The sequence below is a fragment of the Aotus nancymaae genome, unplaced genomic scaffold (assembly GCF_030222135.1).
Source record: "Aotus nancymaae isolate 86718 unplaced genomic scaffold, 86718_ANA_hifiasm-v0.15.2.pri h1tg000079l, whole genome shotgun sequence".
In the NCBI taxonomy this organism is placed as follows: domain Eukaryota; kingdom Metazoa; phylum Chordata; class Mammalia; order Primates; family Aotidae; genus Aotus; species Aotus nancymaae.
This window is the reverse complement of record NW_026988494.1, coordinates 17,607,878-17,632,496: the sequence shown is the minus strand read 5'-3', so window position 1 is coordinate 17,632,496 and position 24,619 is coordinate 17,607,878. Positions and strand designations below refer to the sequence as shown.

General features: G+C 39.8%; 1 protein-coding gene across 1 annotated transcript in view; it reads left to right on the top strand.

Moving 5' to 3' along the window:
* The first annotated feature begins 1,204 nt into the window (after nt 1-1,204).
* PSD3 (pleckstrin and Sec7 domain containing 3) overlaps nt 1,205-24,619 on the top strand; it is a 674,493-nt gene continuing 651,078 nt past the window's right edge. Inside the window, exon 1 of the mRNA XM_064368706.1 lies at nt 1,205-1,220. The gene's annotated coding sequence lies outside the window, so the exon portion shown is untranslated. The remainder of the gene's footprint in view (nt 1,221-24,619) is intronic.

The following is a 24,619-nucleotide window of genomic DNA, read 5'->3' as shown; positions in this document are numbered from 1 at the left end:
TATTTGATGTACTTTTGTAGATATGAAAATATAAGTTTCTCTGAAGAACTCTTTCATGAGGATGTGATTTGGGGGGGTGCAGGGAGGTGGGGTATGGAATAGAGTTTAATTTTTTTCCTTACCCGAACAGGATATACCAAGCCTAATAGTTTAAATTTTGCCAAGGATTGAGATGTGATTTTTTTCCCCCCATCTCTGTCCTGGGAATTTCATTTTCCTGAGATGGGTAAAGGAATGGAGCCCTTCCACCCTCTTCTGGGTGTTCATCTTCTCTCCAAAGAGGAGAAATGAAATCCCCATGAAGGAATTCTGGCCAAGTCAGAGAAACTGTAAGATGACCCATCTTTGGATGGGTCTAAGAAAGCCTGTGAACTCCCTATAATATTATGCAGACTTGCTAGCTGAGGAACCACTTCTTGTATCAGCAGACTGTTGAAAGGAAAAGCACTGGCTCAAGGGAAGAAGAGAAAAGTCTTTGAACTCAGACTGCCTTAGAAACCAGGGCTGCTTCTGCTCCAGAGCTTACGCCCTGTATCTCAGGTTATTCATGAACAGAACCTCTCTGCTTGTGCTTTGTAAAGGGTGTCTGTGTTTGGAGACAGAGAGACTTCCTTCCCTTTGTAAACAAATACAGGTCAGCCAGAAAGATTTAAGAATGTGGTAACTGGGATTAGTCTTACCCAAGCTGGCATTGGGAGTGTCTTGGCTATGGAGGAACTGAGGCTTTCTGGGGTGACCCTGAGTTGGATCTAACAGGGGTGAGATGAAGACTCAAGCGGAGAATCAGAACCCTGGAGCATTATAATCATAGTGGGGAAGAGAGATGTATGCAGAAAAGTCAAAGATCAAGGCAAGGAGGGAAGTTGAAAGCCTTGTAAAGTTAGTACTAAAAGAATCAGAAGCAAAATGGGGCAAATTGAACAGAAGGAATGGCCTTGAATAACTCTGACTTGGCTCTGCTAACAAAAAGTGTGCATTTCGTATTGGGTGGGCTAAGCATAGCCATGGTGGCCTAACGGTGTGGCACCAGATTGGGCAAGTCATTCTCCTGATACTGTGGCTATGCAAACTTTGTCTAAAGTCTTTTTTTTTTGGAGACAGAGGAGTCTCTCTATCCCCCAGGCTGGAGTGCAGTGGCACCATCTTGTCTCACTGCAACCTCTGCCTCCTGGGTTCAAACAATTCTCATGCCTCAGCCTCCCAAGTAGCTGGGATTACAGGTAAGTGCCACCAGACTCAGCTAATTTTTGTATTTTTAGTAGAGACGAGGTTTCACCATGTTGGCCAGGCTGGTCTCAAAGTCCTGACTTCAGGTGATCCACACGCCTCAGCCTCCCAAAATGTTGGAATTACAGGTGTGAACCACCACGCTCGGCCTAAAATCTTATATTATAGGCTAAAAGCAATCTATGAAATCTTCTATTCCAACTCCCTCATTTCATATACATGGAGAGTGAAGCCCAGGTATTAATTCAAGATTTAATAAATAATAAGGGACAGAGCCAGACCAGATTCTGTCTCTTTCTCCCTGTCCATTAAGTAGTCAGCTTTGCCACCAGTATCCACCTTGAAACCTTCATGCCCAACCTCACTGAATCTTTTATCCTTAACTGAAATCTGCATTTCCTTTGAGGGCTCTGCTTCTCCTGCACCTCTCTCACATTGCGGATGGGGAAGATGTCCTCTGTTGCCCTCTTTACTCCTTGCACACTTTCTCCCTTACCCTAAAATCTCCCAGTTTTGAAGGCCATGCCATCAGACTGCTTTAAATCCCATGCCATCAGACTGATGTCACCCACTACCTCTTGTTGCTGAAGTCATCAACCTGGGTCAAGTACGTTGTAAGGTGTAAAATTTCAAGTGCTACCTTGACGTCTCTGAGTCTCACAGCGCCCCAGAGGCTTGACCATGAATTACCCTGTTTTCACCAGATATAACCCTCCCTCAGTGGGAAAGGTTCCCCATCCATCTAGTTCCTTTACCAGCCAGACAGCTGCACTCCACCTGTTCAACCAACACAAGTTTCATTTCCCTGCTAGCCTGTGAAATTACTCAAATAAGCCAGTTATGTCCTCCCATGAGAATGAAGGTGCACCTCATCCTTTTGTTCCTCCAAAGCCTGCCTCCCACAGTCTCTGCTGGTTCTCAATTCCTGAGTGCAACCCCTATGTGGTCCTGTTCTGGAAGGCATGCAGTGTCCAGGGCTGTGAGTATATGTGACTAATAAGCTGCTGTCAATCCCATCTGTCCAATGCTGGGTATCTTGTGTTCAGTCACCTCATACTATTTAAGGCAGAAAAGCCGTTTCATCAATGGAGTGAATAGGAAGTTATTGGAACAGTCAAGCTCCTCCATTTTTTGATCACTTTTAGCTCCTAAATCACTATCACTGTTTTCAACATTTTCCCCACATTAATTCTTATTGATGTCAATATGTGCATATGTAATTCTGCAGTATCCTGGTTTGTCAGTATCTTTAGTTATTGGTCTTGTCCTCAGCACTGTCTCAACTGTTCACTTCCATATTGTTACCAACAACTCCAGAACTCCATACATCTCACCCATCCCATTCTTTAACCTCCATTTCTTATCTTTCCAGTTCACTCCTAGCACCTTCATTTCAAAATGAAGACCCCCACATGAGACCTCCATTCCATTGATTTTATCACCTATTCTTTTCTTTATTCATTCCCATCTCTTCTTCCCTCTCACTTACCCAATTAAAATTCTATGGCTAATTGTTACAATCCTTTGCATAAAGCCTCCTCCTTGCTGGCATATTCTTCTTTTTATTCATCTTATTTATCAAAACCATGATTCTAGTTAAACACTACCACCACTCTTCTCTCTTCCTGCATCTGTGCAGCTGAGCCTGGCTCACACATACTCACCCTACATGGTCTCATTTTAAATTCATGACCACAGTCCTCAAGCAGGCCTTTAATACTGCCTGTCATTATTCTATATTTCCCTAGTTCATGTATTCTACTCTTCTAGAGAACTATTTCACGCCTTTTCTTCTCTCTTAAAACCTACATTTTTTCCCTAAGTTGTTTCTCAGTTGATGGCTTTGTTTTCTACATTACTGGAAAACTGAGACCATTAGAGGAGACCTTCTGAAATCTTTCTCCTCATCTAACCAGTAAGCATGTGAACACACACTCCTTGCTCCATGAGGTCCCCAGGCTTCTATCTAAGGCTAACACCTGTCCATGTGAAGTAGATCATGAGGCCGGATTATGTCACCCAAAGAGCGCATATAAGTAGAAGATGAAGAGGTATAAAAACCAGGCCCTGGAGCACCCCAAAGTAAAGAAGTCAGGGAAGAGAGAAGATCAACAGCAACAAGAAGCCTCCTCCTCATTTGCATATTCTTGTCTTTATTTATCTTATTTATCAAAACCGTAAGTCTGGTTAAACACTACCATCACTCTACTCTGCTCACACATACTCACACTACATGGTCTCATTTTAAATTCATGACCACAATCCTCAAGGAGGCCTTTAATACTGCCTGTCATACTGTATTTCCCTTCTTTTTCTCCTTTCCATCAGAAAACAGTCTTTATTTCTCTGGTTTTAAAAAAATAACTCTTAATTGACCTCATTTTTTTCCTCACCAGTTCTCTGATTTGCTTTACACATTTCTCAAAAGAATTATTTTCTCTAATCCTCATCCTATCTCTTGAAGTCTACTGCAATCAGACTTTTATTCATACCACTTCAGCAAACCACTCTTGAAAATATCAATAATAACCTTGGTATTACTAAACACAGTAATCAATTCTCAGTCTTAACAATTGGCAGCGTTTTACCTAAGTGATCACTGCATCCTCCTTGATACACTTTTTTCACTTTAAATTTTCTGTACTTTTCTAGTTTTCCTTCTCTCTCATTGGTTGCTCTTTCTCAGTGTCCTCGGCTGTTTCCTCCCTGACTTCTTTACTATGGGGTGCTCCAGGGCCTGGTTCTTATACCTCTTCTTCTTCTACTTGTATGTTCTCTCTTTGGGTGACATAATCCAACCTCATGTATTTAAATACCAGTTATATGTTGATAACTCTCAAATTTATACATCCAACTGGAAACTTTACCTCGAACTTGAGACACTCATATCTAGCTACCTATCTGACATCTCACTTGGTTGTTGTATTGCTTAGGGTTCAATCAGAAGATCAGAACCACTGTGAGTGATAGGAAATGAGGAAATTATTGCAAGGATTAGAACCTATCTAGGTGTGGGGGGTGCTGGAGAAGTTAATACAAAGCTATTGGCCTGGCATCTCGTGGTGGATCTGAAGTTGTTGTGGGTCACCTGGACAGGTAGTTGAGAAGGAGGATTGGACCTGAAGTGAAAGAAAGCAGGATAAACTGGAACACACAATGATAAATGACTAACTTGAACCACGTCTGTCTTCCTCTGCATCCAACTATAACCACATGGATGACCTGTCAAAGGAGCTGGTCCCTCCACCAGTGGGCTGCAGGTACACTTGCCCCAGAAGTTGACAGAGCTAAAGGAGGCACTAAAGTGGTAGCTTAGGCTCAAACCTGTAATTCCAGCACTTTGGGAGACTGAGGATGGACGATAGCCTGACTCTACTAAAAATACAAAATTAGCCAGGCATAGTGGTGCACGTCTGTAATCCCAGCTACTTGGGAGGCTGAGGCAGGAGAATCACTGGAACCCAGGAGGTGGAGGTTGCAGTGAGCCAAGATCATGCCATTGCACTTAAACCTGGGCCAAAAGAGTGAAACTCTATCTCAAAAAACTAAAAAATAAAATAAAGTTGCAGCTTAAGGCAGTGCAGGTTCAGCCACTGTCCCATGGCAACAGGATGGGTCAGCACTTCAGCAGCGGAGTGTGCGAATTTCAGCAGAACTCCAAACTCACCTTCAGAGTATGATGGATGCTGCTTCACCTTCACCTTCCAAACTCCTACAACTTTATTTTGTGGCCTACCTAACCTGGAGCAATACAAGGAAGGAAATTCTGGAAAATAAGTTTGTATCTCAGCCACACTGACACAGTTCAATGTCAACATAGATGTCTAACGAACATCTCAAACTTCACATATCAAAACTCTCCCTCTACATCTTCTCCACCAGCCAATTTGCTCTATTAATGGCATCCCCTTCCTTCCAAAATCCTCAGTGTCATCCTTGACTTTTCTTTTTCCATCTCACCCTACATTCCATCCTTCAGGAAGTCCAGACAGTTTTCTGCTTTCAAAATTATCCGGAATCTGACCACTTGGTCCACCTGAATTACTGCAACAACTGCCCGAGTAGCCTCCTGGCTTCTCCATAGGCCTCCTTCCTGGTATATTTTCAGTACAAAAGCCAGAGTGACCCTTTTAAAGTATAAGTTGGGTCACATGACTCTGCTGCACAAAACCCTCTGGGGGCTCCTTGTTTCACTCAGTGTAAAAACCAAAATCCTGGTAATGAGTGGCTTATAAATGCCTTTATCATCTATATTCTGCGCCGTTATCTCTCTGACCCCCATCTCCTCCTAATCTTGTCCCTCAGTGTCCCTCAAACTCATTGGGCACATTCCTACCTCAGAGCTTTCATAAGGCTGTTCTATCTGCCTGGAACTCCTTTCCTTAGCTGCTAACATAACTTTGTCCTGCACCTAATTCAGGTCTTTGCTTAAATAGCACCTCTGTGAAACCTACTCTGACTACTCTATTTAAAATTACAATTTCCCCATCCCTATTACTGCCCCAGCTAATCCTATTTCCTAACTAGCTGCATATTTTTTTCAGTAGAAATTACTACATTTTAAGATATGCTTTACCTATTATTCTGTTTATGTCTGCTTCCTCCAACTAGAAATGTAAGCCCAATAAGGGCAGGGGTTTTGAAGGTTTTGTTTCATTGATGTGTTTTAGGTGCCAGACCCTGGCAGAGTAGGTGTCCAATAAACACTTGGTGTATGAATTGAGTGTTACCAGTCTATGCCTCCCATTAAGTTGGAGAAAGAAGATACTGAAAAAGTTATGTTGTACGTTTCTTCATTTATTGGAAACAACTCTTTCTTCATGATTCCAGGGAATTTCTGTAAGGAAGATAACCCTCTCCATTGTTTAAAGCCTGCAATCATAGCGTCTCTTCTTTTTACCTAACTACATTTTAGCTGCAAGCTTTTCATTATTTTTAATCACCCTGGGGGCATATATGTTTCATAAATCTAAGATTTATTGGACCACTTTCTCAGCCTTTGAATTGCTGTGTTCTGGATTCATTTAACCTAATTTACAGTTTCTATAGTTTCTAGCTTTTGAGAAAGGTTTTAAAGAAGGGAAAGGAAGTCATTTGCAGGAGAAATATAACACTTTTCTGTCTGTGTAACAGAGAGGTTGGAGGAAAGAGAAAAACTGCAATTTAGTGGAACAAGAGCTTCCTAGAAAGTGAGACAAGCAAGTGCTAACAATGCCTAGCAATAGTCACAAACCCAGGGATGACATCTGATATGGTTTGGCTCTGTGCCCCACCTACACCTCACCTCAAATTGCAATCCCCATAATTTCCTTGTGTCAATCTGGTGGGAGGTGATTGGATCATGGGGGTGGATTCCTCCATGCTGTTCTTGTGCTAGTGAGTAAGTTCTCATGAGATCTGTTGGTTTTGTAAGTGTTTGACAGTTCCTCTTTCACATGCTGTCTTGCCTGCCAACATATAAGACATGCCTGCTTCCCCTTCCAGCATGATAGTAAGTTTCCTGAGGTCTCCTCAGCCATGCAAAACTGTGAGTCACTTAAATCTCTTTTCTTTATAAATTATCAAGTCTCTAGTAGTATATTTATAGCAGTGTGAAAATGAACTAATATAGTAGCCTTTGTCAGTGGAAGGCAGAATGAGGACAGGTTTATTCAGGAGGGTTTGTAGCTGAAATCATATGGCATTAAAGCCATTTAAATATATTATATGACTAGCACATGGTGTTTTGCATCACATTGTACTCTAGTGATTTATGTGTCTGTCCCCTTCATTAGACCAAATACCGCACCAGAGCTGGGATGAAGTGGTTTTCCTCTTACCCTTCCCAAACCTGGCCAAGTACTGATCCCTGGAGGCAACTCAGCAAGGACCTACTGGGTGAATAGCAAATAAATAAACTATCTCTTTGATTAGCATTAGGCAAAAATTATTCATTATCATGTAACATGAGTCATTCAACTGGGACAAGGAAGGACTGTGGAAAGGAAAAGTAGCATTTTTTGAGGACCTATTGTGTTATTTATATAAACTAGCTTGCATGGTACCTTTTGCATGCCTGGTACTCTTTACATCATGGCTATTTTTATTTTCTTATTTAATTTTTACTAACTTCAAGAGGTGGATGTTATATCTCCTTTTTGACAAGTAAGGAAACTTCGACTCAGAGAAAGGGTGTATCTTTTAGGGCCACTCAACCAGGGAGCATCAGAGACAGGATTCAACCCCAAGGTCATTAACTTTTTCCAATCCTATTGCTCTTCTGTGGTCTCTAGAAGGGCTCATGGAGAGCACATGGCAGATGTGTATGTGGATATGTGAAATATATATTACACATACATGTAGGCAGTATCCACTATAGATGTGGAAGGGAAATACAAAAACTCATCTCTGATACCTTTTTCCCCTCTTAAAATCCAACTGCTGGGTCCTTTGCCTTATTTCTAAGCACCTGGTATCTCATCCTTTTCTGATGTCCTCACCCTCAGCAATCATTACATTATTCAACTTCTGTAAGCTTCAATTGTATCATCTGGAAAATGGAAATAATTATATTCCCCTCATAGATTCATTGCAAAGATTCAGTAAGAATAAAAGCTAACATTCATTGAGTGCTTGTTATATACCAGACACTATTCCAAGCATTTATACGGACTAATGTATTTAATTTTCACAACAATCCTGTGACTAGCTATAATTACTGTCATCATGGTCACTTAATGAGTGAGGAAGCTGAGTGCCAGAGATTAAGTGACTCTCCAAGCCACCTAGCCAACAGAGCAAAAACTCAAACCTGAGCAGTCTGGCTCCATGGGTCATCATACCATTTCATTTATGCCATATTAATTAAAAACCTATTTTGTCTCTTAAAGATAGCCTCTAAGATAATCATAAAAATAGCTACCATTTACTAAATGTCAACTTATGCCAAACACGGTGGTCTCTACCCCACACTGGTCTATCAAGAGGTCTCCAGTTCCTCACAGCATTATCATAAGGGTTAAATGACATGAAAAGTACCCACATATAATAGATTAATAGGTCTAATTTCCACCCAGAGATAACCAGTATTAATATGTTTATATAGAAACTTCGGTAAGTTTTTCTATACCTATATACAAATAAGTGAAAACAGATTATATTGTATGTTCTAGTTCTTTTTACTTCCCAAAATACCATGAATGTTTTTCCATGTCAATATTCATCAACTACATGCATTTTCAATAGGTTTCATATTATCCCCAAGTTGGCAAAAATTGGTTCTTTGGGGTAAAAAAAACTTAGATATTACAATGATTTGCAGCTCCTCCAAAGGCCCATAGTATATAACAGGTATATATTTGTGGTCTTAAAATTTCATGGGAAAGAAGGGATTGATGGGTGACAATTAGGAAAAAGGAGTCTAAAAAGGCTTGGATATGGTTTGGCTGTGTCCCCACCCAAATTTACCTTGAATTGTAGCTCCCATAATTCCCACATGTGATGGGAGGGACCTGGTGGAAGGGAATTGAATCATAGGGGTGGGTCTTCCCTGTGCTATCTCCTGATAGTGAAAACATCTCACAAAATCTGATGGTTTTATAAAGGGCAGTTCCCTTGCACCAGCTCTCTTTGCCTGCCGCCATGTAAGATGTGACTTTGCTCCTCATTTGTCTTCCACCATGATTGTGAGGCCTCCCCCACCATGTGGAGCTGTGAGTCAATTAAACCTCTTTCCTTTGTAAATTACCCACTCTCAGGTATGTTTTTATTAGCAGCATGAGAAAAGACTAATACAGGCTCTTTAGAGAGGCAACAATTTAAAAACTTTTGAAGAACACTGATCAACAACATAATTTTACATAACAGGACAACATTCCTTTGGATGAATACACCATGATTTATTTATCTGACATTCTGTTATTGAAAACTAAGAATGATTCCAATTTTTAGCACTATAAACAATACTTCAGTGAACATCCTTACAGTAAATATTTTGTGCATCTTTTCAAGTATTTCATTAAGAGCACTTGCCAAAAGAGGAATTAAAAGTTGAAGGATGTTTCAAGGCTTTCAATATATAGGCAGTCCTCTACTTCAGGCATTTTTCATAGAAATTTTCAATTTTAGTTATACCTATAGCTAGAGAAAAGAAAAAAACATTTTTTTATACAACCAAGGTTAATAAATTCACTATTAGTGTGATATTGTACTATAAAACATCACTGCAAACAACTATTTCTCAAAATGCTTTTTTCTGGAATGTTCTGAAATATATCGTCACTTAAAACATTTCATTGTCAGTAAGAAGAACTTCCTTTCTCACATAACCTGATGGTGGTATATTTGTGCATTTTTGTTATGTAACAAGAACCTTCAGTAAGCTGAACTCATAATGATTCAAGCTGAAAACAACTTGATTCTTTCCACCCACTGTATCCTTCAAACTTACTGTTTCTTCCCAGAAACTTGCAGACTCAGATGGGTCCTATAACTTTTCCAGACCCTCTTATTTTTCAAGAACAGAAAGCCTTCTAAAACTATTAGTTTCCAGGAGAGTCTCATGTCAGTAATTGATTGTCCAATCTAGTGAAACAATCAAACCTGAAGCCTCATTTAAAGGGGAAGCTTCACCAAGATTATGCCGCTGCATTCCAGCCTGGGTAACAAAGCAAGAGTCTGACTCGAAAAAAAAAGGTGGGGGTTGGGGGGAAAGCGTCTCATGCTCCTGAGCCACTTTCATTTGGAAAGCTTATAATGGGGTGGCTTCCTCTTAGTAGGGCACCAGGATTTTTATTTACTCGGGTATGGTAAGACGCACAGATGCGGATATGACTGTCATGCAGGAGGAAGTGTTTACTCACAGTTCCCCAGAAGCAGGAGGCAGGGCAGGCCACGCCTGGAAGCACCAGGGTTGGTCAGAAGGCAGAGGCAGCAAAGGGAAAATGTGGGCAAGCACCTTTGTTCTAGTTTCTGTGGAATTGGGCAAGGCAGGTGAGCAGGCTTAGGTTGGCTGGTTTGAGCAATTTCTGAAGGCTCTGAGGTGATGAGGCCTGTCTCTATTTTTCTGGGTCCAGGTCCTGGCATGATTAGGGCAAGGGGATAGTGGCTCAGAGTGTGAACATCTGATAGAGGAGGTGATGGGCTGACAGCTTTGGATTGGTTAGTTTGCACATAAAAGGCATGTTACCAGGTGAGTCATTTATTTTATTCTATTTTTTTTTTCGAGACATAATCTGGCTCTGTCACCCAGGCAGGAGTGTAGTGGAGAGATCATGGCTCACTGCAGCCTCAACCCCCTGGGCTGAAGTGATCCTCTCACCTCAGCCTCTCGGGTACCTGGGACTACAGGCTTGTGCCACCATGCCCGGCTAATTTTTGTATTTTTTGTAGAGATGGGGTTTCATCGTGTTGCCCAGGCTGGTCTCAAATCCCTTGGCCTCCCAAAGCACTGTGATTTCAGGCATGAGCCACTGTACCCATCCTCATTTACTATTTTTAGGAATTGGCTAACCCTGGAAGGGGCAGTGTCTCTAGGGTCAGCAAGACCCCTGGTGTCAAAGCATCAGAAATCTAGATGAATGCACTTCTGTTCCCATCTTGCTCTCTTACTTGATCTCTGCCCAGACCCCAGATTCCCCCCACCCTAGATAATTCATCACTTTGACCTGGGGAAGGGGAGATGAGGCACAGCACAGGTCCCGGTGGCCCAGCTCCAAGCTCATCTCTGCAAGTGCTCTCTGAGTGTGGTGGATCCCCACAACTCACTCCTTTTCTGGGACATAAGGAGGCTTTTATGAATTTTAAAAAAATCCCCTCTGGGTACCTCCAACTGAATTCCTGCCAAGTGAGGTAGATCTTGACTTTCCTGGCTGGCCAATTTCAACCTCTTTTAACCCTGAGTCCCTTTGACAAAGGTCTACCTCCAGTTCTTTCTGTGGGGGGAGTTAGTCTTGCCCTGGATGAAGTCCTTTGAAAAGCATCCTCCTTTGTAATTGGCCATGTCCAGCTGTGGGTGGCCTCCTTGGCCCAATGGAAGAATGTGCTCCTGAGCCCGCCACTGGTGGAAGGGACTGTACACCGAGGCACCATGTCAAGCTGAACTGGCCTTGCCAGTGCAGCCCACACCTTATGCTTGGGCCAAGCTCTCCACCTGGTTCTGATACAGCGCAGGAGAGCCCCAAACTTGGGGCTTAGCTTAGGAGGCTTCACCCAGGAAAGAATTCAAGGGTGAGTCAGTGGTGTTAAACAGCAACTTTTATTGAAGCGGTGGTGCACAGCAGCAGCAGAGGCCCTGCTCCTCGCAAAGCAGAGCTGCCCCATGGACAGTGTCTCCAGAGTGGCAGCTCAGAGGTGGATCTGCAGTTATACTTATACCCACTTTCAATTATATGTAAATTAAGGGATGGATTATGCAGAAATTGCTCCAAAAAGGGTGGTAACTTCCAAGTCATCAGGTTGTTGCCATGGAAAGGGATTGTAACTTTTAGGTGTTGCCATGGCAGTGGTAAACTGACGTGGCATACTGGTGGGAATGTCCTGGGGAAAGGTACTTCTGTCCCCTCCCTGTTTTAGCTAGTTCTCAATTTGGTCCACTGTCTGAGTCCCACCTCTGGAGTCAAATCCCACCTCCTGCCTCAGCTCTACTGCAGGCCCCTTCCCACTGTGATGGAGGTGAACATCCCCTCCCCATCCCACATGTGGGACAAAGTTGGGGAGTGGGGGGAAGCCCCCACACATCACAACATGGTCCAAAGAAATCCTCACTCTCTCTTCCTTTTTGCATTCAGTCCTTTTACGACTCCACTTGGCTAATGGGTTAAGCTTTGTAAAAGCTGCTTCTGGCTCTTACATGCCTTGTGTAGGTGCTCTTTGGAATTTGACAGTCCCTGGAACCCCTTATTTCTCAGTCTTTGGAGCAAAACTGAAACAAAACAAGTGACATCCTGATATCCTGTGAAAATTAAAAATAACCACTAAAGAGAAAGGGAAACAAACATTAAATATGATGAAATGTGCTGAGACTCCTCAAGTTTTCAGATGAAAACCATGTTTACCATCCAAAAGGCAAGTCAAACACCAATCTTTCAATGATCAAATGACAGCAGCAGTTATGCCTCATTGGCTCAATAATTCAATGCCACACTTATGCTCACAAGTCAGCTTGTATACCTCTTCTGTATCGAAAGTATATAACTCAATATTTTTATTATTGGTTACTACTTTAATCAAGGTGAGTGTTTGGTGTTATTTTTTGATAGAATAAAATAATTGGAAATCATATCCAATGGTGATGCTTTAGGCCTTAGCAATATCAAATGATAAAACTAGGGTTTTCAAAATGTATTTCAAGTCCCAATTTTCTTTAGATAAATTTGATTGGTCAGTTGTTCTTAAAAAGAGCATAGCTTTGACTCACAGAGTAATTTCCATCAAATGACTTCTTTAACGTATCCATTCAGAGGCAAGTTTACAACTGATGAAGAACTGAGGATCAGAATTCCACTTTCATTCCCAGAGTGTGTTTGCTTTTGGTAGTATGGTTTTTATTATTGATTATCTTCACTTGTAGCAACTAGATTTTTTAAACCTAGATTAATTTTGTGGAAACAATTAAAATCTCATATCAGTAAAGTAATTGCTGACTAGAAAATGCAGCCACTGTGTCTCATTGTTGCAAACTAGGGTTTAAGGAGGCAGCCAGGTAACTTGAAATTTCAGATGATTTATATTAAACAGCATCTGTTGAGTTCTAGAATTAATTTCCAAAACTTAAACTGTTTTTCAACCACCATTCCTGAGTTTCTTTTTCAGTCACATTCAGTAGAAAATTGGATTTTTTTTAACTTCATGGGCAAGGATTGACATCATTCCAGTTATCTATTATTGCATAACGACCCCCAAATGGTGTTTCAAAGCCATCACTATCATGTAGTATTCCTCTTGAATTTTGTGGGCAGGAATTTGGAAATGGCTCAACGGAGTATTTCTGCCTCACCTTCGCTCTTGAGGTTGCAGTGTGATGGTGGCTGCCGTGGGATCAACGGTGTGATGATGCATGCAGTCATGGGTGAGGCATCTCTCTTGGCGTGGTCTCTCTTCATGGCTAGTTTCTGTTTCCTCTCAGCATGGCAGCCTCGGCTTCTTACATAGTGGTTCAGAGCTCCAGAGGCTATGTCTTCTCAATCTAAAGACTTGTGAGCTAAAGAGACAATTTATCTGCTCTCTACATGTGCAACCTACAATAGGTAGGACAGCATAGGATAACTGCTATAGATGCTGCCTTTCCAAAAGGCAGTCTGCCAAGTGTGGTGGTTCACACCTGTAATCCAAGCACTTTGGAAGGCAGGAAGATCGTTTGAGGCCCGAAGTTGGGGACCAGCCTGGGCAACATAGCGAGACCCCAATCTCTTCAAAAAATTTAAAAATTAGCCAGATGTGGGGGCATAGACACGTAGTCCCAACTACATAGGAGGCTGAGGTCTGCAGAAGTTTGTGGGTTCAAAGGTCTCATTTTATTTTATAATGTTTCCATCTTTGTCTGTCCCAGTAGAGGTTTCCGCTAATAAAATTTGCCTAAAAACTCTGTGACTTTCTAATAAACCATAATGGGATATTCAGTGTGGAAATGCAAAAAAGGTCCTGACATATATGAAAAGGAGCCTACTTTTGCTCAAAGTAAGGGAAAGACACATTACAATTTACTAAGAAAGCCTGTGGGAGATTCTAGACTTCTGATGATTTTCTGTTTCTTCATCAGTGTGCTGGTTACACAGGTATGTTTGGTTTGTGAAGTTTCTATCTGTACACATGTATACACTTTTCTATATGGATATTATGCCAGTAAGAAGTTAAAAAGAAAACTACACCGAGATACCATATCTCTGCTTATCATATAGGCAGACATCCCAAAGTTAGATAATATATCCTCTATAGGAGGCAGTGGGGAAACAGGAACTCACATATTTTGCTGATGGATATGCAAATTGGCGTATCCCCATACAGTGGTATTTTACAATATCTAGCAAAATTATGTATCCATTCATCCTTTGGCCCAGCAGCCCTACTTCTAGAAATCTCTTCCAGACACATGGGCAAAATTATAAAATGACCACACGCCCAATGCTACTCATTGCTAAAACTATTTGAAATAGCAAAGGTCTGTAAACAACCCAAATGTCTATCAATAGCAGTCTGATGACTAGGACTTTCACAAAAGGGGTTATTATGTAGCCGTAAGAGGAAAGAGAAAGGTTCTATACATTGCCATAGAGTTATCTCTCCTATATATTGCAAAGTTTAAAAATGTGAGCTGTGAAATGGTGTTAAAAGAGGAAGCAAGTGAAACTCAGATGAGTTCAAAATTAAACAAATGAAGAATAAATAAAACCAATAAAAAATGTTTACCAAAGGGAGGGGAGGGACCAGGATAGAGAGGACAAAGGTGAATCTTGTTTTATAATCTTCAGAAGTATGAAAACAGTGACCATAACATTTGTCGTCCTAACTGGGACACTTCTGAGTGTGAAAAGGAGTGGTGTTCATAATTATTCCAGGACAGCAGGTGTAAACTGGACAGACCTGGGCTACTCGGGACCTGTGACTACCTAGGTTGGATGTTATTAAGGAATTACTCATAATTTTGTTGGATGTAGTATAGTTATAGAGGCATGATGGAGTTTTCACAGATGACATGACATCGTGTGTGAAATGTGCTTTCAAACTGCTTCTCAAACTTGTGCGCGCTTGGAGAACTCGTTAAAACACTGAGTACTGAGCCTCACCCCCAGAGGTTCTGATTCAAGAGGTCTGCAGTGGAAATAAGAATTTGCATTTCCAAAGGATCCCTGCTACTGTTGCTGTTTCTGAGTTTTAGACCGACCTTGCGTAGCGCTGTTTTAAAACAGTGCACTTCAGCTCTATGTGTGTATGCCTCCATATAAAACTACACATATATATATACATACACAAACAGACATACACGGACACATATGGTCAGCTCTCAGCCTCCATCTCTGTGTGTGTGTATGTGTGTGTGTGTGCCTGTGTGTGTGTATTTACATAGGGGAATAGCTGCAATGAGATTGGCAAGACATTGATCAGTTTTGAACTGGAGTGGTGAATACAGTCAGCCCTCCATTTCTACAGGTTCCTCATCTGCAGATTCAACCAACGGCAGATGGAAAATATTCAGAAAAATTTAAAATTAAAAAATAACAATATAACAACAAAAATAATACAAATTAAAATACAGTGTAAGAACCATTTACGTTCTGTTGGTGTTATAAGTAATCTAGGAGATGATTTAAGGAACACCCATGTTCATAAGTGACATGCTAATACTGTGCTATTTCATATGAGGGACTTGAGCATCCCTGGATTTTGGAATCCATGGACTGTCCTGGAGCCACTCCTCCCCTCACACTGGGGGGCAGCTGTATTTGATATTATTTTACTCTTCTTTTCACCTTTGTGTATATTTGAAATTCCTAAGTTTGTTTTGCTTTATTTTTTCAATTCAGGAGGTTGAGGTCCAACTCAAATGGGAGCTCATATATTCCCTTAATCCCTTTGGTTAGAACGTAGTAAGTTTTATTTCCATAAGAATCGTATTTATACTTCCACTGCAGTGAAAGCCAATAAAAATGAAACATAAAAATTCACCCTAAATATTATTATCCATGAGCCACATTTTATGATTATGCATACACCATTATGACCCAATGTGATGAAAAATCTACAGAATGCAATCTGAGAGTGAATCTATATTTTAAAATAAATTTTGAAGTTTGAAAATGAATATAGAAAAGCTTTCCCCCTCCAACTTCTTCTTCTTCAATATAGAAGGAGTTCTTTTAATTTTTCCCCTGTACCACTGTGCCTCTGTTATAACTTTCCTGACATTCTCTTCCGTATTCTGGGCAGTATTTCTGTTCCTAGAGACCTCTTCTTCCCTCCTCTCTTTCCTTACAATTTGTTTTTTTAATGTTTAGAGACAAGTTCTCGCTCTGTTGCCCAGGTTGGAGCTCAGTGGTGCAATTGTGGCTCACTGCAGCCTCAACATCCTGGGTTCAAGGGATCCTCCTGCCTCAGCGTCCCAAGTAGCTGGGACCACAGGTGTATACCACCACACTTGACTAATTGAAAAAAAAACAATTTTTTAGAGACAGAGTCTCACTATGTTGCCCAAGCTGGTCTCAAATGCCTAGCCTCAAGGAATCTTTCTTCCCTAGGCTCCCAAGTGGCTGGAACTACAAGAGTGCACTATTACATCTAGCTTCTTTTTATTTTTATTTTGTAGAAAGAATATCATTATGTTGCCCAGGGTAGAACTCCTGGCCTCAAGTGATCCTCCTGCCTTGGCCTTCCAAAGTGCTGGGATTATATTCGTGAGCCCTGCAGCCAGCCTCCTCTTTTATGAATTCATCCCCTTTGTAGGCGCTTTATCTTTTCCACCATCCCCTCTGCCTTTCTAAATCTATATTTTATTACGTTTGTGAGTCAGGTTTTACATTGTCTGTTCTTAGTTTACAAAGCGATTGGGGTATTTTATATTTTTTCTCTTGAAATTGAATTAATTTGAACTTATGTAAAGCTTTTAGATGGTCTTTTTAAACACCTGGATATGATCAGTAGATTTTTACAGAAAAAAATTACCCCCACCATCAACATGACAGACAGCATATTTGGGCTTCTGTAAAGCTTCTTGTTTCTTACATGTAGTCCTGGAGATAGCTTGTAGTTTGCTGGAAACATGAACTTTTATACTAAACCATGCAATTGCCACTTACGAACAGTTGCATTCCGCATTCCCCACATCCTGAAGGCTGTATAACCCAGCACAGTATGGTAAAATGCGGCACTACCTTACAATTATTACAGAAATTTATATTTTGTGACAGTTGCAAAAAAGTGGACCATGACTCAGAGTTTTTACTGGAGCCTTACTGTAGGGGAATTTATGAATAATAGGAACAAAGCGACATTTTGACAGAATTAACCTCTACAGAAGTTTCTCAAATTTAGAGTTCAAAAGATCTATTTAGGAAATGATAGCAAACATAAATTCCTCTACAGTTGACAGCTCATGTTCAGCTTTGTGGTTCATTCTTTTCCAATATACATTCATATATCTGAAGTTTTCATGGGAAATTTCTGGTTAATAGCAATCCCTACTCACATTTAAACAAGAAGTTTAATATCTTTACAATGTTGATTTTCACATGACTTATTTGGAAAAGAAAACCATATCCCACAGATTTCTTAGACAGAAAATACAGGCCAACTATCAGAGTAATCAATCATTATTTTCTAAACAGATTTTTTTCTATATCGTTATTTTTATTTTTTGAATAAGGAAACTAAAGCTTGCTATGATTATGTAACTTATTATAAGCTCCACGTGGCAGAGATAGGTGCTTGGATTTTGATTCATTAATTGTTTGGCCACTGCCATATTTATGAATCTACAGATCCTTTTTTAACAGCACATGTCATGAAAAGTCAGCTCACAAGATTTCCTGCCCATAAAATCTCAGGGTGAATGTATTTCCTAAATTGGCTTTAACTTCAATTTTTGTATTGCATCAAATAACTTGCTTACCATCATAACTTTTAGTCCTAAGAGACTTCTTAACAGGTAAAACCATTTGTTCCTGAATATTTTGAGATCGTGTCACACCCAAAAAGTGTTTTTAGCCAAGCAATAAAGTAGTTTCTTAAAATATCTGTTTAGATAATGCAGGAACAGAAAATCAAACACGGCATGTTCTCACTCATAAGTGGAAAGTGAACAATGAGAACAAATGGACAAGGGGAGGGGAACAGCACACACTAGGGCCTGTTGTGGTGGGAGGAAGAGCATCAGGAAAAATAGCTAATGTATGATGGGCTTAATACTTAGGTGACCAGTTGATAGGTTCAGTAAACTACCATCACACACGTTTACCTATGTAACATGTTTACTTATGTAACATGCTTATCTATTTATGCAAACCCATGTGTCCTGCACATGTACCCTGGAACTTAAAAAGAAAAAAGAACAGAAAAAGATACATGTAGAAGGTTATATAAGCCAATTTAGGAAATACATTCACACCTGAGAATGCATTTCTCTGATGATTAGTGATGTTTGTTGGCTGCCTGTATATCTTCTTTTGAGAAATGTCTGTTTATACCTTTTGCCCATTTTTAAGTGAGGTTATATGTTTTTTCACTTGTTTAATTTACTGATAGATTCTGAGTATTAGACCTCTGCCATATCCATAATCTGAGAATATTTTCTTTCATTCTGTAGGTTGTTTACTCTGTTGATAGTTTATGTTGCTGTGCAGAAGCTCTTTAGTGTAACTAGGTCTGACTTGTCAAGTTTTATTTTTGTTACAATTGCTTTTGAGGACTTGGTAATAAATTATTATTTATTGAGGACTTAGTAATAAATTATTTCCCAACACTGATGTCCAGAATGGTTTTTCCATTCTATTATGGTTTTAGGTAAAACCATAATAGAAGAAAATCTAGAAATCTATTATCTTGAGTTAATTTTTGTATATGGTGAAACTTAGGGGTCCAATTTCAGTCTGCATCTGGCTAGTCAGCTATCCCAGCACCATTGATTGAATGGTGAGACTTTTCCATTGCTTATTTTTGTTGACTTCATAGGAGATCAGATAGTGGTAGGTGTGTGGCTTTATTTCTGGGTTCTCTACTCTCCATCGGTCTACGTGTTTGATTTTGTACTAATATCATACTGTTTTAGTTACTGTAGCTTTATAGTATAGTTTGAAGTGGGCAATGAGGCACCTCCAGCTTTGTTCTTTTTGCTTAGGATGGCTTTGGCAGTTCAGGCTCTTTTTGGTTCCACATGAATTTTAGAATAATTTTTTTCTCAGTTTTGTGAAAAATGACGTTGTTAGCTTGATAGGACTAGCACTGAATCTGTAGATTGCTTTGGATAGTATGACCATTTTAACAATGCTAATTCTTCCTATGCATGAACATGGAATATTTTTCCATTTGTTTGTGTCATCTATAATTTCTTTCAGCAGTATTCTGTAGTTCCTTGTAGACATCTTTCACTTCCTTGTTTTGATGTATTCCTAAGTCTTTTATTATATTTTATTGTATTGCATTTTATTATTTTATTTTATTGCAGCTATTGTAAATGGGATTCCATTCTTGATTTGGCTCACAGATTGAACATTATTAGTGTATAAAAATGCTATGATTTTTGTACATTGATTTCGTATTCTGAAGTTTTACTAAAGCCATTATCAGTTCCAGGAGCCTTTTGGCAGAGTCTTTTGGGTTTTCTAGTTACCAAATCATGCTGTCAGCAAAGAGAGAGAGTTTGACTTCTTTTTTTCCTGTTTGGGAACCTTTTCTTTCTTTCTCTTGCCTGATTGCTCTGGCAATGACTTCCAGTATTACGTTGAATAAAAGTAATGAGAATGGGCATCTTTGTCTTGTTAAAGTTCTCAAGGAGAATGCTTCCAGGTTTACACATTCAGCATGATGTTGGCTATGTGTTTGTCATAGATGGCTATTATTATTTTGAGGTATGATCCTTTGATGCCCACTTTCCTGAAGAAAATCTTATCATGGAAGGATGTTGAATTTTTATCCAAAGGTTTTTCCTCACCTATGAAGAGGATCACATAGTTTTTGTTTTTAATTCTGTTTATGTGTTGGATCACATTTATTGATTCCCCTATGTTGAACAAAACTTGCATCCCAGGAATAAAGCCTAACTTTTTGATGTGCTACTGGATTTGGTTTGCTAGCATTTTGTTGAGGAGTTTTGCACCTTTGTTCATTAGAGATATTAACATGCAGTTTTCTGTTTTGCATCTTTACCAGGTTTTAGCATAAGGGTGATGCTGGCTTCATAGAATGAGATAGAAGTTTTTAACTGGTTGCTTTTTAGTTTCTGTTGCATGGTTGCTTAATAGGATCTGTGGGCTAGGTACTTAGGTGTGTTTTTGTGGTAGCAGGTATCATTCTTTCATTTGCATGTTTAAACCTATCTTAAGGATCTCTTGTAAGGTTGTCTAGTGGTAACATATTTCCTTAGCACTTACTTCTCTGGAAAAAAATTATTTGTCCTTTGCTTATGAAGCTTAGTTTGGCAGGATATGAGACTCTTGCTTGGATTTCTTAAAGAATTTCTTTTCTTTAAGAATGCTGAGATTGGTCACTCAATCTCTCCTGGCTTGTAAGGTTTCTGCTGAGAAGTCCACTACTAGCCTGGTAGGGTTCCCTTGTATGTGATCTGACTTTTTTCTCTAGGTGCCTTTACAATGTTTTCTTTAGTGTTGACCTTGGACAGTCTGATGAGTGTATGCTGTGATAGTGTTCATTTTGCATAACATTTTGCAGGCGTTCTCTAGATTTCTTGTATCTGGATATCTACCTCTCTAGCAGGATTAGGGAAATTTTCTTGAATTATCCTCTCAAATATGTTTTCTAGGTTGTTCTCTTTGTCTCTGTCTCTCTCAGAAATGCCAATAATGCATTCATTTGGTTGCTTTACATACTCTCATTTAAATTTTTTTCCCTTTTCTTTTTAAGATGTTTATCTCTTCCTTCATTTCCTAGATTGCTTTAGAAGTTTCTTTGTGTTGACTTTCAACCTTGTCTTGGATCTTGTTCAACTTCCTTGTGATCCATGCTCTGAAATCTTTATCTGTCATTTCTGAGTTCCCGTTTTGGTTACAGACCGTTGCTGGAGAGCTAGTGCCATCCTTTGGTGGTGATGCTACATTCAGATTTTTCATGGTGCCAGAATTCTTGCACTGGTTCCTTCTCATTTGGAGATGCTGGCACTTCTAGTCTTTGTAATTATTTTTGTGCGAGTAGCTTTCTTTTTTGTTTTTGTTTTTGTTTTTCTTTCCTTATAATTTTTTTCTTCTTTTCCCTGTCCAGGGAATGTGGCTGTAGAGAATGCTGGGTAGGGTCTTTCTGGTTTTGTTTCTATAGCCCTATGCACTTCTGTTGACAGGTTTTATATCTAACCAATGCTTTCATATAATCATAATTTCATGATTATGATTTTCCTGTCTTAATATATTGTTAGTAAAGAATAATTGGCTAAATTTTGATTAGGTGTTTGACTCCTTAGCTGGAGAGTATACACAGTTCACTTGTGTAACCAATCTTCAAAGCATCACTTTATTGGAAACATAATCAGTATTTTAGACTAATATTTGTTTATTTAAACATTTTGTGGTATCACCCAGTTTTGGCCGACAATTTTATGAAGAATTGTTTCACATGTTAGGTGTGTCTATACAGTAAGCGAAATAGTTCCTATTTCTAATAAAACTCTAGTTTCTTGGAACTTACTGTTTTCTAAACTTGGGAAGCAGCTGGAAGGCAGTGTTACATTACCTGGTGCTCTGCTGAGACTTTTATTTCCCTCAGCTCCCAATTTCGTTTGGCATTGTTTTCCTCTTGACTTGACAGTGGCTGATAAGTAGAGCTGAGGAAGCAACATAAATGCAGCATTTGGGGTAAAACTCTGCTTCCCTCTTTTGTGCTAAGCAGGCAAGTCAGGGACACCTGATGTTATTAAGGCATCTCTCAACAGTTCTGCCTGAGAATCCAAGAATGACAGTAATAGTTACCGTGCCTGGGCTGCTGCTACCTCTCTCCTTTATGAGAGCAATTGAGATGCTCCATGTTCAGATCCCAGGTACCGGTCAGCTGCACTTTCTCTTTCAGACAAAAGTGGTGCCAATGTTCCTACTACTGCTCGTGTATCACTCCTTATCTCCTTATTTTAAAGTATTATTTTACCTGGAAGTGTAATGGTTAGAGAAGTGACTATAAATAAATAGGAGTTGGTATTTCCTTTTCTAAGCTTCTGTCCTTAGAGACCAATTTTCATAACATCTCTTGAGCTCTCCATGTAAAAAATCAGTCTGCTCTAATTCCCATCTCCATTAGTTATGTCTGAGCCTGGCTTCTCAGGTTATTTAGAAAAGAAAATACGAAACATCTTCATGCCTCCATTTCCTTCTTGCCCACTTTCAAAGTTACCATATATTCATTCATCCTTTTCTCCTTCTTTTCTGAGGAAGAAGGACTCCTTGGTTTCTTCAAAAATTAATTTTTTCAACTTTGCTAATGATCTTTCTTCTTTTCTACCTTCTCTGGGGATTTATTTCATTAATTTTTCTACTGTATTTCTCTCTTCTGTTTATTTCTTCCTTCCTGTAATCATGCACAGATATTACCGTTGTATAAAAACCTCTAATGTCACACTCTCCACCAAGTTACTTCCCTTTTCTTCTCCTCTGTTTTATTGCCAAGCATCTTGAAAGAGCTATCTCATCTCTCACTTAGTTTTCAATCCTGGGAAACCTGATTTTAGCCCTCAGCATTTGGCTGAAATTGGATAGAAGAGGTCATCCATGTCCTAACTGCCAAATCCATTGTATTTGGGTGGTCATCTCACAGAACCTCACCACAGGCCTCCCTTCTGGGGCTCCTCCCTTGGGTTTGTGAGACAGCCCTCTTCACCTTGTTCTTCCACTCTTCCTAGTGTCACCCTCATCTTTTTAAATGTAACCCAAGGTTCTTTCCTGGGATTGATGTTAATCAGAGCTGGGGAGATGAACTTGGCAATGGCTCCTACCATATTCTCTCTGGTGACACGTGTAGACATAGGTCGTCACTTGGTTTCCATTTTCCCCTCTTTCCAGGACCATTACAGAAATTAAAATGCTTCACAATATCTGAAATTCAAGTCCAGAAATTGCCGTTTTTGTTTCCTGTCTTAATCCATTTTGTGTTTCTATAAAAATATCTAAGGTTGGGTAATTTATAAAGAAAAGAGGTTTATATGGCTCATGACCCTACAGGCTGTACAAGAAGCATAGCACCAGCATCTGCTTCTGGTGATGCCTCAGGAAGCTTCCACTCATGGTAGAAGGCAGAGGGGAGCAGACATCACATGGCGAGAAAGGGAGGAAGAGAGAGGTAGGGGTGTCTTGCTACTTTAAACAACCAGCCCTTGCATGAACTAATAGAGCAAGAACTCACTAATTACCAATGGGATGACACCAAGCCCTTCATGAAGGATCCTCCTCCTTGTCCAAGGTACCTCCCACCAGGCCCCATCTCCAACACTGGGCATCACATTTCAATGTGAGGCTTGGAGAAGACAATATCCAAACTATATCATTTCTCTTCTTGCCTTGTCCTAATAAAGGAAGGCAGTTACTTATAGTGATAAAGGCCTTGGCTTTCACTTTGTTGTCTGCCGCCTATTGAAATGGGTCAGAACACAAAAGTGTTTTTCTGAGGAAAGGTAAATGCTTGGAAAAGTTCCTGTTTCTGACCCTTTTAGATGAGCTCACAATGAGAATTTGAGCTACACTGTGCTAATAGAGTCCATGAGCCTCCTGGTGTCCAGTCTCTCACTAGAGGACAGGGCAGCATATTCCACTCCAGTGAGTCATTGTGTAAAACATATTTGAGGCATAACTCTCATTACAAGGTTCACAGCACACCATATTGTGTCATTGAGAAACATCCAGGAAATCACTCAGAGAAGCTTTCCTGTATTCTCTGAGCATATTCCCTTTAAAGGCTTCTCGAAGTCAGATGACTCATTCATGCTACGTATTTGTGTGCGGAGACCGTAGTTACTTGCCTACTTCTCATTTCAGTCAAGTCTTTCTTCCTCCTCCTCTTCTTCTCCTCCTACTTCTCTTCTTTTCTTCCTTCCTGCTCATGTGACTATTTATGGGATATCATTAATAATTCTTGAAAAATTGTACTTTCAACTTTCTTCTAAAGAAGAAAAGGCAATTGTATAAATACTGGACTGAAAAGGAAAAACTTCTTGAAAAGCAGCATGAAAAACCTGAGCCAGAAGTAAGACTGTGTACATCTCAAGACACTGAGGGAGAAGAAATGCAGAACATGCATCAGAGAAGCTCTAGTAGCTCCGAAGTTCTTTTCAGTCCCCATGTTATTGTAAAGAAAGAAATCTAGTAACCCCAGATAGGTAGCTGAGAGTGGAGAGTTTTAAAATTAATTTAATGTGCTGATCACATGTCTTAGTCAAGATTATTTCCAGTACTTATTAAAAGCCCAGTTCGCTGGGGGGTTTTTTGTGTGTTTTTTTTGTTTTGTTTTGTTTTATTTTTTAGCAGAAGTAAATATATGAATTATATAAGGCTTAATGTTCTTCGATTTTCCTTTTTGAAGACTTAATTTTTAGAGAAATCTGAACCCTTGATAACTTTACAAGGAACATTTACTTAGTCATGCTTTTAGGTTGGTAAGAGATTGATCTGAGAACTCCTTGCTTGCCTTATTTTCCACTTTGTGTATGGGAGATGATTTTAAGTCTTTTAAATCACAGCTCTGATTTAAAATGGAAGTGCCTTGGGTGGGCAGGGGTGGA